This window comes from Nicotiana tomentosiformis, unplaced genomic scaffold (genome assembly GCF_000390325.3).
Source record: "Nicotiana tomentosiformis unplaced genomic scaffold, ASM39032v3 Un00004, whole genome shotgun sequence".
Lineage (NCBI taxonomy): Eukaryota > Viridiplantae > Streptophyta > Magnoliopsida > Solanales > Solanaceae > Nicotiana > Nicotiana tomentosiformis.
In genome coordinates, this window is record NW_027174563.1 from 132,486 (window position 1) to 142,300 (window position 9,815).

A 9,815-nucleotide genomic window follows, 5' to 3' on the forward strand; every position below is an offset into this window, starting at 1 on the left:
CTACCTCTGCAGCTCAAGCAGCAGCTGAGTTTGCAGAATATGCAAGCCTAGCTGCCAGAGCTATTGTAGAAATTTCAAGGCAATATTATATTGATGATGCTGGTTCATGCCACTTAGGTTTCAAGGATGAAAGGTTGGAACACGGGCAATCATTTCCTAGAGATGGTAATGGTAATTTTTCTGTTGGCAGGCAGAATTGGAACATGAAATTTAAGGATGCTACCTCTGCTGCTCAAGCAGCGGCTTAGTTTGTAGAACATGCAGGCCTAGCTGCCAGAGCTGTTGTAGAACTTTCAAGGCTATATTGTGTTGATGATGGTGGTTCATGCCACTTAGGTTTCAAGGATGAAAGGTTTGAACATGGGCTATCATTTCGTGGAGATGGTAATTTTTCTGTTGGCAAGCAGAACTGGAACATGATATTTAAGGATGGTACCTCTGCTGCTCAAGCAGCAGCTGAGTTTGCAGAACATGCAAGCCTAGCTGCCAGAGCTGTTTTAGAACTTTCAAGGAAATATTATGTTGATGATGGTAGTTCATGCCACTTAGGTTTCAAGGATTAAAGGTTGGAACACGGGCAATCATTTCTTGGAGGTGGTAATGGTAATTTTTCAGTTGGCAGGCAGAATTGGAACATGAAATTAAAGGAAGCTACCTCTGCCGCTCAAGCAGCGGCTAAGTTTACAAAACATGCAGGCCTAGCTGCCAGAGCTGTTGTAGAACTTTCAAGGCAATATTATGTTGATGATGGTGGTTCATGCCACTTAGGTTTCTAGGATGAAAGGTTGGAACATGGGCAATCATTTCATTGATATAGTAATTTTCTGTTGGCAGGAAGAATTGGAACATGAAAAATAAGGATGCTACCTCTGCTGCTCAAGCAGCGGCTGAGTTTGCAGAACATGCAAGCCTAGCTGCCAGAGCTGTTGTAGAACTTTAAAGGCAATAGTGTGTTGATGATGGTGGTTCATGCCACTTAGGTTTCAAGGATGAAAGGTTGGAACATGGGCAATCATTTCCTAGAGATGGTAATGGTAATTTTTCTGTTGGCTGGCAGAATTGGAACATGAAATTTAAGGATGCTACCTCTACTGCTCAAGCAGCGGCTGAGTTTGCAGAACATGCAAGCCTATCTACCAGAGCTGTTGTATAAATTTAAAGGCAATAGTGTGTTTATGATGGTGGTTCATGCCACTTAGGTTTCAAGGATGAAAGGTTGGAATATGGGCAATCATTTCCTGGAGATGGTAATGGTAATTTTTCTGTTGGCTGGCAGTATTGGAACATGAAATTTAAGGATGCTACCTCTGGTGCTCAACCAGCGGCTGAGTTTGCAGATCATGCAAGCCTAGCTGCCTGAGCTATTATAGAACTTTCAAGGCAATATTGTGTTGATGATGGTGGTTCATGCCACTTAGGTTTCAAGGATAAAAGGTTGGAACATGGGCAATCATTTCTTGGAGATGGTAATGGTAAATTTTTAGTTGGCAGGCAGAATTGGAACATGAAATTAAAGGATGCTACCTCTGCTGCTCAAGCAGCGACTGAGTTTACAGAACATGCAGGCCTAGCTGCCAGAGCTGTTGTAGAACTTTCAAGGCAATATTGTGTTGATGATAGTGGTTCATGCCACTTAGGTTTCAAGGATGAAAGGTTGGAACATGGGCAATCATTTCTTGGAGATGGTAATGGTAATTGTTTATTTTGGCAGGCATAATTGGAACATAAAATTTAAGGATTCTACCTCTGCTGCTCAAGTAGAGGCTGACTTTGCATATATTACAAGCTTAGCTGCCAGATATGTTGTAGAACTTTAAAGGCAATATTGTGTTGATGTTGGTGGTTCATGCCACTTAGGTTTCAAAGATGAAAGGTTGGGCAATCATTTCCTGGAGATGGTAATTTTTCTGTTGGCAAGCACAATTGGAACATGAAATTTAAGGACGGTACCTCTGCGGCTCAAGCAATGGCTGAGTTTGTAGAACATTCAAGCCTAGCTACCAGAGCTGTTGTAGATCTTTCAAGTCAATATTGTGTTGATGATGGTGGTTCATGCCACTTAGGTTTCAAAGATGAAAGGCTAGAACTTGGGCATTCATTTCCTGGAGATGGTAATGGTAATTTTTCTGTTGCGAGGGAGAATTGGAACTTGAAATTTAAGGATTCTACCTCTTTTGCTCAAGCAGCGGCTGATTTTGCAGAACATGCAAGCCTAGCTGCGAGAGTTGTTGTAGAACTTTCAAGGCAATATTGTGTTGATGATGGTGGTTCATGCCACTTTGGTTTCAAAGATGAAAGGTTGGAACATGGGCCATCATTTCCTGGAGATGGTAATTGTAATATTTCTGTTGGTAGGTAGAATTGGAACATGAAATTTAAGGATGCTACCTCTGCTGCTAAATCAGCAGCTGTGTTTGCAGAACATGCAGGCCTAGCTGCCAGAGCTGTTGTAGAACAATCAAGGCAATATTATGTTGACGATGGTAGTTCATGCCACTTAGGTTTCAAGGATGAAAGGTTGGAACATGGGCAATCATTTCCTGGAGGTGGCAGTAGTAATTTTTCTGTTGGCAGGCAGAATTGGAACATGAAATTTAAGGATGCTACCACTGTTGCTCCAGCAGCGGTTGATTTTGCATAACATGCAAGCCTAGCTGCCAGAGCTGTTGTAGAACTTTCAAGGCAATATTGTGTTGATGATGCTGGTTCATGCCACTTAGGTTTCAAGGATGAAATGTTGGAACATGGGCAATCATTTCCTGGAGATGGTAATTTTTCTGTTGGCAAGCAGAATTGGAACATGAAATTTATGGATGCTACCTCTGCAGCTCAAGCAGCAGCTGAGTTTGCAGAATATGCAAGCCTAGCTGCCAGAGCTATTGTAGAAATTTCAAGGCAATATTATATTGATGATGCTGGTTCATGCCACTTAGGTTTCAAGGATGAAAGGTTGGAACATGGGCAATCATTTCCTAGAGATGGTAATGGTTATTTTTCTGTTGGCAGGCAGAATTGGAACATGAAATTTAAGGATGCTACCTCTGCTGCTCAAGCAGCGGCTTAGTTTGTAGAACATGCAGGCCTAGCTGCCAGAGCTGTTGTAGAACTTTCAAGGCAATATTGTGTTGATGATGGTGGTTCATGCCACTTAGGTTTCAAGGATGAAAGGTTTGAACATGGGCTATCATTTCGTGGAGATGGTAATTTTTCTGTTGGCAAGCAGAATTGGAACATGATATTTAAGGATGGTACCTCTGCTGCTCAAGCAGCAGCTGAGTTTGCAGAACATGCAAGCCTAGCTGCCAGAGCTGTTTTAGAACGTTCAAGGAAATATTATGTTGATGATGGTAGTTCATGCCACTTAGGTTTCTAGGATGAAAGGTTGGAACATGGGCAATCATTTCTTGGAGGTGGTAATGGTAATTTTTCAGTTGGCAGGCAGAATTGGAACATGAAATTAAAGGATGCTACCCCTGCCGCTCAAGCAGCGGCTAAATTTACAAAACATGCAGGCCTAGCTGCCAGAGCTGTTGTAGAACTTTCAAGGCAATATTATGTTGATGATGGTGGTTCATGCCACTTAGGTTTCTAGGATGAAAGGTTGGAACATGGGCAATCATTTCATTGATATAGTAATTTTCTGTTGGCAGGAAGAATTGGAACATGAAAAATAAGGATGCTACCTCTGCTGCTGAAGCAGCGGCTGAGTTTGCAGAACATGCAAGCCTAGTTGCCAGAGCTGTTGTAGAAATTTAAAGGCAATAGTGTGTTGATGATGGTGGTTCATGCCACTTAGGTTTCTAGGATGAAAGGTTGGAACATGGGCAATCATTTCATTGATATAGTAATTTTCTGTTGGCAGGAAGAATTGGAACATGAAAAATAAGGATGCTACCTCTACTGCTCAAGCAGCGGCTGAGTTTGCAGAACATGCAAGCCTAGTTGCCAGAGCTGTTGTAGAAATTTAAAGGCAATAGTGTGTTGATGATGGTGGTTCATACCACTTAGGTTTCAAGGATGAAAGGTTGGAAGATGGGCAATCATTTCCTGGAGATGGTAATGGTAATTTTTCTATTGGCTGGCAGAATTGGAACATGAAATTTAAGGATGCTACCTTTACTGCTCAAGCAGCGGCTGAGTTTGCAGAACATGCAACCTAGCTACCAGAGCTGTTGTATAAATTTAAAGGCAATAGTGTGTTGATGATGGTGGTTCATGCCACTTAGGTTTCAAGGATGAAAGGTTGGAATATGGGCAATCATTTCCTGGAGATGGTAATGGTAATTTTTCTGTTGGCTGGCAGAATTGGAACATGAAATTTAAGGATGCTACCTCTACTGCTCAAGCAGCGGCTGAGTTTGCATAACATACAAGCCTAACTACCAAAGCTGTTGTATAAATTTAAAGGCAATAGTGTATTGATGATGGTGGTTCATGCCACTTAGATTTCAAGGATGAAAGGTTGGAACATGGGTAATCATTTCCTGGAGATGGTAATGGTAATTTTTCGGTTGGTAGGCATAATTGGAACATGAAATTTAAGGATGCTACCTCTGCTGCTCAAGCAGCGGCTGAGTTTGCAGATCATGCAAGCCTAGCTGCCAGAGCTATTATAGAACTTTCAAGGCAATATTGTGTTGATGATGGTGGTTCATGCCACTTAGGTTTCAAGGATAAAAGGTTGGAACATGGGCAATCATTTCCTGGAGATGGTAATGGTAAATTTTTAGTTGGCAGGCAGAATTGGAACATGAAATTAAAAGATGCTACCTCTGCTGCTCAAGCAGTGGCTGAGTTTACAGAACATGCAGGCCTAGCTGCCAGAGCTGTTGTAGAACTTTCAAGGCAATATTGTGTTGATGATAGTGGTTCATGCCACTTAGGTTTCAAGGATGAAAGGTTGGAACATGGGCAATCATTTCCTGGATATGGTAATGGTAATTGTTTATTTTGGAAGGCATAATTGGAACATAAAATTTAAGGATGCTACCTCTGCTGCTCAAGTAGAGGCTGACTTTGCATAACATTCAAGCTTAGCTTCCAAATATGTTGTAGAACTTTAAAGGCAATATTGTGTTGATGTTGGTGGTTCATGCCACTTAGGTTTCAAGGATGAAAGGTTGGGCAATCATTTCCTGGAGATGGTAATTTTTCTATTGGCAAGCACAATTGGAACATGAAATTTAAGGACGGTACCTCTGCGGCTCAAGCAACGGCAGAGTTTGTAGAACATTCAAGCCTAGCTACCAGAGTTGTTGTATATCTTTCAAGTCAATATCGTGTTGATGATGGTGGTTCATGCCACTTAGGTTTCAAAGATGAAAGGCTAGAACTTGGGCATTCATTTCCTGGAGATGGTAATGGTAATTTTTTTGTTGCCAGGGAGAATTGGAACTTGAAATTTAAGGATGCTACCTCTTTTGCTCAAGCAGCGGCTGATTTTGCAGAACATGCAAGCCTAGCTGCCAGAGTTGTTGTAGAACTTTCAAGGCAATATTGTGTTGATGATGGTGGTTCATGCCACTTAGGTTTCAAAGATGAAAGGTTGGAACATGGGCCATCATTTCCTGGAGATGGTAATTGTAATATTTCTGTTGGTAGGTAGAATTGGAACATGAAATTTAAGGATGATACCTATTCTACTAAAGCAGCGGCTGAGTTCGCATAACATGCAAGGCAATATTATGTTGATGATGGTGGTTCATGCCACTTAGGTTTCAAATATGAAAGGTTGAAACATGGGCAATCATTTCCTGGAGATGGTAATGGTAATTTTTCGGTTGGTAGGCATAATTGGAACATGAAATTTAAGGATGCTACCTCTGCTTCTCAAGCAGCGGCTGAGTTTGCAGATCATGCAAGCCTAGCTGCCAGAGCTATTATAGAACTTTCAAGGCAATATTGTGTTGATGATGGTGGTTCATGCCACTTAGGTTTCAAGGATAAAAGGTTGGAACATGGGCAATCATTTCCTGGAGATGGTAATGGTAAATTTTTAGTTGGCAGGGAGAATTGGAACATGAAATTAAAAGATGCTACCTCTGCTGCTCAAGCAGTGGCTGAGTTTACAGAACATGCAGGCCTAGCTGCCAGAGCTGTTGTAGAACTTTCAAGGCAATATTGTGTTGATGATAGTGGTTCATGCCACTTAGGTTTCAAGGATGAAAGGCTGGAACATGGGCAATCATTTCCTGGATATGGTAATGGTAATTGTTTATTTTGGAAGGCATAATTGGAACATAAAATTTAAGGATGCTACCTTTGCTGCTCAAGTAGAGGCTGACTTTGCATAACATTCAAGCTTAGCTTCCAAATATGTTGTAGAACTTTAAAGGCAATATTGTGTTGATGTTGGTGGTTCATGCCACTTAGGTTTCAAGGATGAAAGGTTGGGCAATCATTTCCTGGAGATGGTAATTTTTCTGTTGGCAAGCACAATTGGAACATGAAATATAAGGACGGTACCTCTGCGGCTCAAGCAACGGCAGAGTTTGTAGAACATTCAAGCCTAGCTACCAGAGCTGTTGTAGATCTTTCAAGTCAATATTGTGTTGATGATGGTGGTTCATGCCACTTAGGTTTCAAAGATGAAAGGCTAGAACTTGGGCATTCATTTCCTGGAGATGGTAATGGTAATTTTTTTGTTGCCAGGGAGAATTGGAACTTGAAATTTAAGGATGCTACCTCTTTTGCTCAAGCAGCGGCTGATTTTGCAGAACATGCAAGCCTAGCTGCCAGAGTTGTTGTAGAACTTTCAAGGCAATATTGTGTTGATGATGGTGGTTCATGCCACTTAGGTTTCAAAGATGAAAGGTTGGAACATGGGCCATCATTTCCTGGAGATGGTAATTGTAATATTTCTGTTGGTAGGTAGAATTGGAACATGAAATATAAGGATGCTACCTCTGCTGCTAAAGCAGCGGCTGAGTTCGCATAACATGCAAGGCAATATTGTGTTGATGATGGTGGTTCATGCCACTTAGGTTTCAAATATGAAAGGTTGAAACATGGGCAATCATTTCCTGGAGATGGTAATTGTAATTTTTCAGTTGGCAGGTAGAATTGGAACATGAAATTTACGGATTCTACCTCTGCTGCTAAATCAGCAGCTGTGTTTGCAGAACATGCAGGCCTAGCTGCCAGAGCTGTTGTAGAACATTCAAGGCAATATTGTGTTGATGATGCTGGTTCATGCCACTTAGGTTTTAAGGATGAAAGGTTTGAACATGGGCAATCATTTCCTGAAGATGGTAATGGTAATTTTTCTGTTGGCAGGCAGAAATGAACATGAAATTTGAGGATGCTACCTCTGCTGCTCAAGCAGCAGCTGAGTTTGCAGAACATGCAAACCTAGCTACCAGAGCAGTTGTAGAACTTTCAAGGCAATATTGTATTGATAATGGTGGTTCATGCCACTTAGGTTTCAAGGATGAAATGTTGGAACATGGGCAATCATTTCATGGATATAGTAATTTTCTGTTGGCAGGAAGAATTGGAACATGTAAAATAAGGATGCTACCTCTGCTGCTCAAGCAGCGGCTGAGTTTGTAGAACATGCAAGCCTAGCTGCCAGAGCTATTGTAGAAATTTCAAGGCAATACTATATTGATGATGCTGGTTCATGCCACTTAGGTTTCAAGGATGAAAGGTTGGAACATGTGCAATCATTTCCTAGAGATGGTAATGGTAATTTCTCTGTTGGCAGGCAGAATTGGAACATGAAATTTAAGGATGCTACCTCTGCTGTTCAAACAGCGGCTGAGTTTGCAGAACATGCAGGCCTAGCTGCCAGAGTTGTTGTTGAACTTTCAAGGCAATATTATGTTGATAATGGTAGTTCATGCCACTTAGGTTTCAAGGATGAAAGGTTGGAACATGGGCAATCATTTCCTGGAGGTGGTAGTAGTAATTTTTCTGTTGGCAAGCAGAATTGGAACATGAAATTTAAGGATGCTACCTCTGCTGCTCAAGCAGCAGCTGAGTTTGCAGAATATGCAAGCCTAGCTGCTAGAGCTGTTGAAGAACTTTAAAGGCAATAGTGTGTTGATGATGGTGGTTCATGCCACTTAGGTTTCAAGGATGAAAGGTTGGAACATGGGAAATCATTTCCTAGAGATGGTAATGGTAATTTCTCTGTTGGCAGGCAGAATTGGAACATGAAATTTAAGGATGCTACCTCTGCTGTTCAAGCAGCGACTGAGTTTGCAGAACATGCAGGCCTAGCTACAAGAGCTGTTGTAGAACTTTCAAGGCAATATTGTGTTGATGATGGTGGTTCATGCCACTTAGGTTTCAAGGATGAAAGGTTGGAACATGGGCAACCATTTCCTGGAGATGGTAATTTTTCTTTTGGCAAGCAGAATTGGAACATGAAATTTAAGGATGGTACCTCTGCTGCTCAAGCAGCAGCTGAGTTTGCAGAACATGCAAGCCTAGCTGCCAGAGCTGTTTTAAAACTTTCAAGGAAATATTATGTTGATGATGGTAGTTCATGCCACTTAGGTTTCAAGGATTAAAGGTTGGAACACGGGCAATCATTTCTTGGAGGTGGTAATGGTAATTTTTCAGTTGGCAGGCAGAATTGGAACATGAAATTAAAGGATGCTACCTCTGCCGCTCAAGCAGCGGCTAAGTTTACAGAACATGCAGGCCTAGCTGCCAGAGCTGTTGTAGAACTTTCAAGGCAATATTATGTCGATGATGGTGATTCATGCCACTTAGGTTTTAAGGATGAAAGGTTGGAACATAGGCAATCATTTCATGGATATAGTAATTTTCTGTTGGCAGGAAGAATTGGAACATGAAAAATAAGGATGCTACCTCTACTGCTCAAGCAGCGGCTAAGTTTGCAGAACATGCAAGCCTAGCTGCCAGAGCTGTTGTAGAACTTTAAAGGCAATAGTGTGTTGATGATGGTGGTTCATGCCACTTAGGTTTCAAGGATGAAAGGTTGGAACATGGGCAATCATTTCCTGGAGATGGTAATGGTAATTTTTCTGTTGGCTGGCAGAATTGGAACATGAAATTTAAGGATGCTACCTCTACTGCTCAAGCAGCGGCTGAGTTTGCAGAACATGCAAGCCTAGCTGCCAGAGTTATTGTAGAACTTTCAAGGCAATATTATGTTGATGATGGTAGTTCATGCCACTTAGGTTTCAAGGATGAAAGGTTGGAACATGGGCAATCATTTCCTGGAGGTGGTAGTAGTAATTTTTCTGTTGGTAGGCAGAATTGGAACATGAAATTTAAGGATGCTACCACTGTTGCTCCAGCAGCGGCTGATTTTGCAGAACATGCAAGCCTAGCTGCCAGAGCTGTTGTAGAACTTTCAAGGCAATATTGTGTTGATGATGGTGGTTCATGCCACTTAGGTTTCAAGTATGAAAGGTTGGAACTTGGGCAATCATTTCCTGGAGATGGTTATTTTTCTGTTGGCAAGCAGAATTGGAACATGAAATTTAAGGATGCTACCTCTGCTGCTCAAGCAGCAGCTGAGTTTGCAGAATATGCAAGTCTTGCTGCTAGATCTATTGTAGAAATTTCAAGGCAACATTATATTGATGATGCTGGTTCATGCCACTTAGGTTTCAAGGATGAAAGGTTGGAAAATGGGCAATCTTTTCCTAGAGATGGTAATGGTAATTTTTCTTTTGGCAGGCAGAATTGGAACAAGAAATTTAAGGATGCTACCTCTGCTGCTCAAGCAGCGGCTGAGTTTGCAGAACATGCAGGCCTAGCTGCAAGAGCTGTTGTAGAACTTTCAAGGCAATATTGTGTTGATGATGGTGGTTCATGCCACTTAGGTTTCAAGGATG